A 9,293-nucleotide genomic window follows, 5' to 3' on the forward strand; every position below is an offset into this window, starting at 1 on the left:
GCTCAACTCGGCATCAGAACTGTAGTCCCGCAGCATAACTCTCGCACGAGCAGTCAGTGCTGTGCTTTAACTCCTCAGGGGCCCACCAGTCCTCTTCGGGGAACTCGACTGTGGGACCCACCCCATGCTCTTCAAATGTATGACCTGCAAAATCATCTAAAAAAAGGTGCACACGTGGGATGAGCTCACTAGCTCAGCAAGTGGTAAGATGGACCACACAGCAGTCCACACAGCAAAACACAATCATATGCCCTACATGCTATGCAATACATTTTAAATTACATCCACCTAAGCAACATTACTAAGTCTTTGGTTTAGTGCTACTACAGCCACAGTGCGCGTATACTCCGGGTACGAGCCGCGAACTCCATCCTGCGATACGCCCATAGGGCTGTCGGAGAAGGCCCACCGTGAGTACTCAGAAAAGTAAAAACATGCTGACCACTTGCTCTCAACAGAAAAGTAAATGACTGAAATTTAAAGGTGCTGACTCCAGCAATTTAAAAGCAGTACGATTGGCCCTCTTGAATATACCACTGGGGTTGCCGACTGTCCTAATGACCCGTCGGGTGTTATGTCTAACTGCCACAGTGACCCGGCGACCGTGACCACTGCTTCCCCCCAAATGGTAACCCAACACCTTAACCCCTGTTAGAAAGGGTTGTAGCACGGGACGGTGAAAATCCTAAACCGCATGCTCCTATATGACAATAGTACGATTGCATAATACCACCGCGTCCCATACCACGGGCCACCAATGCACTCGTGTCCAAGCCAACTATGGCATCTAGTCTATTAATGCATTATGCACAATGATGTCAACATTCATCACATAAGCATCTCATTACTTGGCATTTAGAAAGTAACATAACACACATGCATAACAACGTGAGGATGACTAATCTACATAGCATATTCATGATGGCATGACTAGACTAGATACATTTAAATGAATGCCCAACAATGCCTTGAAATAAGGCCAAACGCCCTCTCCCCACTTACCTGTAGTGTACAAGGATTCTCGTTCGGTACGAGTGAGATCCGGTGCGAGACGCGTAGGATTTAGTGAACCTAACATGATTGAGCAGGGTTAGTACTTCACCAATTTGGAATCAAAATTAACACGATCATGTTTAGAATCCCAAAAGGAGGTCACACGTCCGATTCGGGTCCAATCGGACGTAAAAATCACCTTCGGGGCCTCACAGGTGGGTCAGACAGCCCACCTGTCTGGCCCACCGGTCTGGACCGGCGGGCAGATTGGCCCGCCGATCTAGCCCGCTGGTCTAGCCCACCGATTGTGCCCGAGGGTCCTGCCCTCTCAGGCGGGTGCTCACAGGCGGGCCAGATGGCCCACCGGTCTTGCCCACCGGTCTTGGCGAAAAAACTACTGTTTCTTCCCAACTTCCTCCATTCTTTGGGGATTCAAATGGGACTTTTTCCAACCCATTCTTCACACTTTCAATGTCTTATAGGATGGTTCTAACCTAGATCTACGTTAGACTCAAGTGATGAGAAACCATCTTACCTTCTTTGCTCAAGAACACCTTCAAACCCTCAAAATCACTTCAAACCCACAATGCTTCTCCAACCTTGTCAATACCTCTTCAAATCCTTCAAGATCAACACATAAATCATCTATTAAACCTTAGATTCATCATTTTAAAGGGGATTTACAAGATCTCAAGAAACCCTACTCGAATCAAGGGTTTTACTTGGGTATGGTGAATGTTTAAGGAACCCCACTTTGCTTACCTCTAAATGTAGATCTAGTGTTGAAGATCACTCTTCCGGTGCCGGAATGGAAAGATCAAGCTTCGGCGCAGCTGAAATCCTTCTCTTCTTCCTCTTCCTTCTCTTCCCTTTCTTTTCTCTCTCCTCTTTACTATCCTCACCAACGTACGAGTGTCATAAATGAAAAAGAAAAGAAAATCATAAATGCTATATATATACTTCTTAATTAACTACTAATTCACATGGATGGGTCACTCAGGTGGGTGGGTGCGCCCACCTGACCGCCCACCTGAGGGTCAAAACTTGGGATTTTGACAGAGTTCGGGCCTCGGTGCGAACCCCATCGCTGGCATACGATGTAATATACGTATACACCTTAATATACGGCTACAATATATGCTTTATCCGTACATGGCCTTATGATAGGTGCATGTACACGACTTGGGTAGCCCGTCTCTTCTGGCACTGGCTCGGACTTGTCGGGCCAGCCGGTGTTTAAGGTCACCCTTGCCATCATAGTCCATAAGGAACCCGCTCTAATTCTCTCCGGTTCGAGTCCTGCATAGTTAAACCAGGTCAACCGTGAAATCAGACCGGGTTTAAGAAGTAGGGTATTACAATTAGAGTCCCACTTGAACTCAACTTCTGGAGTCATACTCACACTCAAAACCCCTCCTACATTGCAGGTATTTTCAGTGAGCACAAACTCTAGAGAATGACTTACAGTCCAAGCATGAGACAGTAGAGTCGGAATAGGACTCTCACATGTGATAATAGACTTTTAGTCCATCACTCACATATGTTAACAGAGTTCTACCCTTTTACTCAATGACTATAATATCCATATAAGAGCACCATTGTACACTCATTAAAGCTAATGCCAATATACTACTTCAACACTCCGCCATCTCCATCTTCTAGCAATCTCCGTATAGACAAAAGTTCACGACTGGACTTCTTTTTCGGTTTCCAATTGGGACTTTTTTGGACTGATCATGTCGGTAAATTCCTCTATCGAGGAAAGAACAGCTCTGGCCATGTGTTTTCTCTCCTAGGAAAGAAAAAAAAAACTCAAACTTCAAAAGAGGAAAGAAACAAAGAGATAAAAGGATAGAAATATTAGCTCTAACATGATCATAAGGTTGAAGAGTTTGATCAAGTCACATGGTAGTTGTTGTAAGTTGCTACAGATCAAGAGGGATTTGAATTTGGTAAAGGGTGTGTGTGTTGAGTGTTGAGGTCCTTGAAGAAGACAATGACAATGCAGAAATATGTAGTAAATTGACCACTGGGTATTACAGAAATAATGTTCACTACAAACCTAAGATTGCTTTTTAAATCAAAGAAGTTGAAAGTAACGAATGTTAGAGCAAACACCAAGAAAAACGATAAATAAACCAAGACAAATCATACAACATAGAGATTTAACAAGGTTCACACACCAGGGTGGAGTGCTATGTCCTCAGGCGAAGAAGAAGATGTTTCACTATGCAGAAGAGAGATTACACCCAAGCAGCGGCGAGAAAACTCGTTTTGAAACCCTAGCTCGAAAAACCCTTAAAATACAATGACTTTTTCAACAAGACAACAATACATTATATATACTCCAAGTCGCGGATCGAACCAGTATAACCATACCGCGGGGGCTACACCCCTGCACCCCATACGAGATCAGTGCTGGGCTCCGAGCTTGCCCAACCCCTCTGCTTCCATCACAGATCTCAGAAAACTTTCCATTCGGGTAGCCACCAAAATATGTCGGAGCGGGTCAATCTTTAAAATGGATCAAGAATTCGAGACAAACTTAACAACTAACAATGATGAAAGAAATGTATGTACGTATGAGGGTTTTCTCTTCCATTGTGATCATAATAAAAAATGTATGTAGGGTGTTTTAAGCTTCTTCCATATCTATATTGGTCCAAAATTCAGTGTTTGGACTCTGGGTATGGCTGAGTTTGGGCATATCATCGGGGTTTTACAAATTACCCAGACCTGATCAGCCAAGTTCAGTTCGTGAGGAAGGCCGTTGGATCTGTGGATCAGGCTCTTTGAACATAACTTGGCCGAGGAGGGGGAATGTTACCACCCAAGAAAGACCTCAATTAGCAGGGAATTGTCACAACCTCAATCGGCCTTGAGAAGAATATTGAGCATATAAGAGAAGGAAAACTCCCAATAAGTGCATTTTTTTGGGTGAAGATCCAGATCTGAGGCAAGCATCTTTACTTTTCTTTTACTTTTTCCAATCAATCTTGGTTGCTCATTTCACAAGAAAATATAGGGAGAGACTGTTCATTGACATTCCCAATTCCAGTACATGATTTTTCTGAATCATCCCTTCAAACTTGATTAGTAATTTATACTTTTCTTTCTTATAAGAAAGATAAGGATTTTCGTTCTTTTTCTTTTCTTTATGCTTGCTTGCTCTTATTCTTTATTAAGCCAGGGGGCTGCTTTTTTTTCCTTCACTTTATTCGCTTAATAGTTGTCTATTTAACAGGCCAACACATTAAGAGACTTTAGGGGTAGAATAGTAAAAAATGGTTTCAAGTATCGGTTTGGTATCCGCTGTATTGGATGAGACCGATCCCTGATATCTGGCTGATCTGGATCGTTTATCTATATCCTTTCGGGGTAAATAGTAAAAAATTAATATTTTTTTAAAAAAGCAGAGACAAAATGGACCAATATCCACTTATCCAATCTGATCCAAGTTGACAAATACCAATACCGATACCGTCCCCATAAATCCATGCTGCTCATTGATACCCGAAATACAGCAACATGATTGTTCTAATCATTTCTGTATCCAAAAGTGCTTGATAGAATATAGTTTCTTCTAAAAAAAAAAATAGATATTTGCTTTTATTTTTATTTTTTTATGCTTATTCTTTATCTTTATTACATTAGCTTTTATTTTCACGAAGGAAACAATTAAATGGACAATGGCTCATATGTTCCTGTGGTAAGAAACAATTCCTATTTTCTATTGCTACATGAATAATTGATGTGGCTATAATCATGGTTTGGATTAGTAACTTTTTTCAAATTTTAGAGCTTAATTCAATCAATTACCCTAGTGTGTATGAGCATGCATATCCACTCTCTAAAAATCCTGTTTTTTTAAAGCTCTCGTTTGTCATATGAAAAACTCAAGGGGCTGAAGCTCGACACGTATACTGTATAACTAATTCATCAATTTCATTCAGATCTGGGTTTAGCCCTTTTCTTTCTCCCTCAAAACTGGCTTATCAGGAGAAGGCGCCCAGGGACTTAAGTATAGACCGTGGACGGGATCCACGAGCGATGTGGGACTAAACTCCTTACACAGGAGATAGATGCGCACTCACTCTCCCTTGGTCTGCCGGGCTCTGATACCGGATCTGGGTTTAGCCCTTTTCTTTCTCCCTCAAAACCGGCTTATCTGGAACGTGTTGAGGGCCTTTTTTTTTTTTTTTTTTTTATCTTGTCAGAATGAGAGGTCATATGATCTTTCCCTTCTTTGTCATTGTTATGAATTGGTAATTAAGAAGATTTGTCGATCATGTGGCGTAGGTTTATGGATAAGATTGGCACACTATTGTGATTTAAACAAGGCAATGTAAATTTTCAAAGAAAGCATTGTGTATCTCAACGAGTTAGTACTTGTGTGATGTTGCTTGAAGTATGATGCATGTTTTTATGTTGGTTTTTTTTAGTCTCTAGTTCGATACAGTACATTGATTTTCATGTTGACTTTGCTTGGTTACAAGTGAAATTAAAGGGAAGGAATGTAATAAAAGAGAGATTTTTGTAATTGTTACCGTCTCATCCCAACCCTCTCATTGATTGAGCCACTAGTTCCAAGAAAACTGGTGACATACCCAACCTCCTTCTATTATTAAAATATTTAACTTTGAAAACTTATGCCAAAAGATAGGATGCATTTGCAAAACAATCTCCATCCTAATTTTACCAACAATGTCTTATTATGAATTACCAAATCCCTAAATCCAAACCCTCCCAAAATTTTGGGTAACAAACTCAAGAATAAATGAGGAACACTTCTGATGCCTCACACAACCCCTCCAAAATGCAGAGTTAATGAAATTTACAACATTACAAGCTTTAGTACGTAGTGAAAAATATGACATCCAATAAGTTGGATAAAATTAATAGCTGACTTGATCAAAATACCTTGCACCGTTTGTGATGAGAGAGTGATTTTCCATTTTTCCAATTTTCTCTTAACTCTAGCAATAACATAATGACAGAAGATAATATTTCTGCGAAAGAAAATGGGACCACTCAAATAAACAGTAGACTCTTTCCCGTTATCAAATTGTATTCGAGAAAAAGAAGAAAAATACAATGAAAAGGAGGACTGGAAAAGCCAGATGAAAAAATCACAAGGCAAAAAGAGAATCCCAACATTCATCAATGCCATCAACAAGGATCTCAGACTACCCCTTAGCAAAAACGAAATCTAGGTCTTGATGTTGTTGTTGGGTCCCGGCTCAAACTGAGAGGTGGCGAACCAGTGTTCTAATTTTTTTCTTGTTCAGTTTGTACACTTGATGTTGCATTCTAGCTGGCATTGTATAGCAGTCGAATACACATTCATGTGGCAATATCTGTTGGGATTCACTGACATGCATTCATAGTTGTCACATATACACTCATGTAGCAATATCTGTTGGCGATTCACTAACATGCATTCACAGTTGTCTACACACTTAGCCTCTTGTCATAGTTACTTGCATGTGTACATACCCAGCCTGCAACTTACCACACTCAAAATGCAATACAAGTAATACACAGAACCAATACCTACAACATAAGGATTTTTACGAGATTCGACAATATATCTACTTTCTCGGACTATTGTCTACAAAGGCTTTGTATATATTCAATACAATACTTTAAGTGCTTTAATAGTTGGGAGCATTCACTCCCGAATTTCATAGTATAGAACTAAAAGGGCACTTGATGCCAATTATAGGTGACAACACCCAATATCAAGCTATTAGGTTTATCCAACATAGAACTAGGAGGGTACATGCAGTACCAATACAAATAACAATACACTATTTGGGAGAACACTCTTCCAATAAGATGAAAAAGTCAAAGATGCCCTACAATTTTCATAAGTTAGCACAGTTTTACTATGTCAATTTCGTATACCCAGCATATATATCATGTAATCATACTATCATACTATTATATAAAAGTATGTATTCATGTTTTGTGGCTAATCTTTTTTAGACTATTTTATCATTTTTTTAAAATTTAAATACCTTAATTTTCTTATTATCATTTTTCTTCATATTTTCTCACTTTTTCTATTTCTTTGGTACCCTCCACGATCTCTCAATCTTAACTCTTCCATCAATAGAAAAAATATAAAAGTATGTACTCATGCTTCATAGCTAATCTTTTTTTGACTATTTTACCCTTCTTTCAAATTTAAATACCTTAATTTCCTCATTATCACTTTTCTTCATTTTTTCTCACTTTTTCTATTTCTTTGGTACCCTCCACAATCTCTTAATCTTAACTCTTTCATCTATAGAAAAAATACAATAAACTCTCGCGCCATCATCTCTCTCTCTAACATTTAGAATATTTGTTTCTTTGTTAAGTTTAAAAAAAAAAAAAAATCCTTAAACTCTCACGCCACTTATCTCTCTCTCTCTCTCTCCTCTCTCTCTCGTCTCTCTCTCCTCTCTCTTCTTATTTCTCTACTCTCTTCATTCTAATAAATTTAAAAAAAAAAAAAAAAAAAACCCTTACGGTTAAAAAGATACCAATTTTCCTATTTTAGAGGAGAACTTACTTTTAACTCACTTTCCTACTTTTAAGGAATCTACTAAAATGAAACTCTTGGTATTAATTCACGGGCGAGTGGTAGCAGGACGTACGTATTGCAATCTTATTTTCACTTTCTTTTAATATTAACCGTCCATTTAAGTTTAGATTAATCTAAACCATCAATTAGTTTTTTGTATTGTAACTGATTCCTAGTTTTTAGGGTGGAGAAATGACGGATGTGATTACTTAACGTGTCTACTATTTTTTTATATAAATAAATAAAAAATCCAATATAAACGGACTCCTTCGATTTTGTTGGGAAATCTCAATTCTCTCTCTCTCTCTCTCAAAATAGGATGAGATAAGAAAAAAATCAACCTACTCATTTTCAGGCACTGAGCATATGAGAGACTTGGTCACACATATCCAAATACCATGTTTACATTGTTAATCATCAGGGAAGGGATTTGGACAGTAAAGTTTGCATATATGGCAAAAGACAAATTTGAATTTATAAAGTGAACAAAGCTGTTGAATGTCTAGGATTTTATTATTACTTATTGGGTAGAGATTATTAACCTATGAGAATTTTATCATGGATGCAAATCTTCACTGAAATTGGTAAACAAAACTTCAACTAGATTGGAAAGCGGTGAAAAAGGAAGAAGAAAGAAGGAACAACCTTGAAGAAGAAGCAAGGAGGGAGAGAAAGAGAGGATCGAGATTTCTAAGCGGAATGAAAAGAGGAGTCCGCTTATATTGGGATTTTTATTATTTAGTTATTTAAATATTAATAATATTAAACAGAGTTGTAACTGTTTACAACTCTGTTAGTAAAATTAATATATTTAACACGTGTCAATCATATCACTTATGTAAACATTCACCGAGCTCCGAACGTTCTGCATTCCTATTTTTCTGCACGTACCGCGACCATTTTGCCTTAATTCACTCTCATGCCATCTCTCTCTCTCTCTCTCTCTCTCTCTCTCTCTCTCTACTGTCTTTTATTCTAACATTAGCTTTTTCATTCAATAATCATTAGTTTTTATAGTAGATTCTCACTCTCCACTCTCTCAAACTCTCACGCGCCTTGCGATCAAAAAAAAACAAAAAAAAAAAAAAATCCAGTTCCACCCTTACGGTTAATAGCAATTTTCCTATTTTGGAGGAGAACTTATATAATTCACTTTCCTATTTTTAAGGAATCTACTAAAAGGAAGCTCTTGGTTTTATTTTGGAAAGGGAAGGAGCAAATCTATATTTTTTAGATTCTCTCACATCAATTGATTTCCTAATCTTTTTTAGTTTCTTTACAAACAAAAGAAAACATAAAATTTCCAATTTTATAATTTTATGTTTGAGTACGATCTCTCTCTCTCAACTTTCCTTCTACTCTCTCCCTTCCTTTTCTTTCTCTCCTACTCGCTTCAATACCCTCACTTCAATACTCTCTCTCACTCGCACTGCCTTCACCTCCTTCTCACATTCTTCTTCTTGTTCTTGTTATGTTTCTTCTCCTCAATCTCATCTCACAATGCCTAAAACCCAACAAAATATATATATATATATATATATATATATACTGGAGGAGTTCTCCGGATATCCATTCCATAAAGACGATTGATTTCCTTCAAGCTCTTTATATTCAATTTCGTTTGATATTGAAACTCTACAAAGACAGGTAATGAAACTTAATTTTTTTTTTCTTTTATTAATTTCAGTTAGAGTTGTAACTGATCATCCTGATAGGGAAGAAGTGATGG

Source organism: Macadamia integrifolia, chromosome 12 (assembly GCF_013358625.1).
Source record: "Macadamia integrifolia cultivar HAES 741 chromosome 12, SCU_Mint_v3, whole genome shotgun sequence".
Classification (NCBI taxonomy): domain Eukaryota; kingdom Viridiplantae; phylum Streptophyta; class Magnoliopsida; order Proteales; family Proteaceae; genus Macadamia; species Macadamia integrifolia.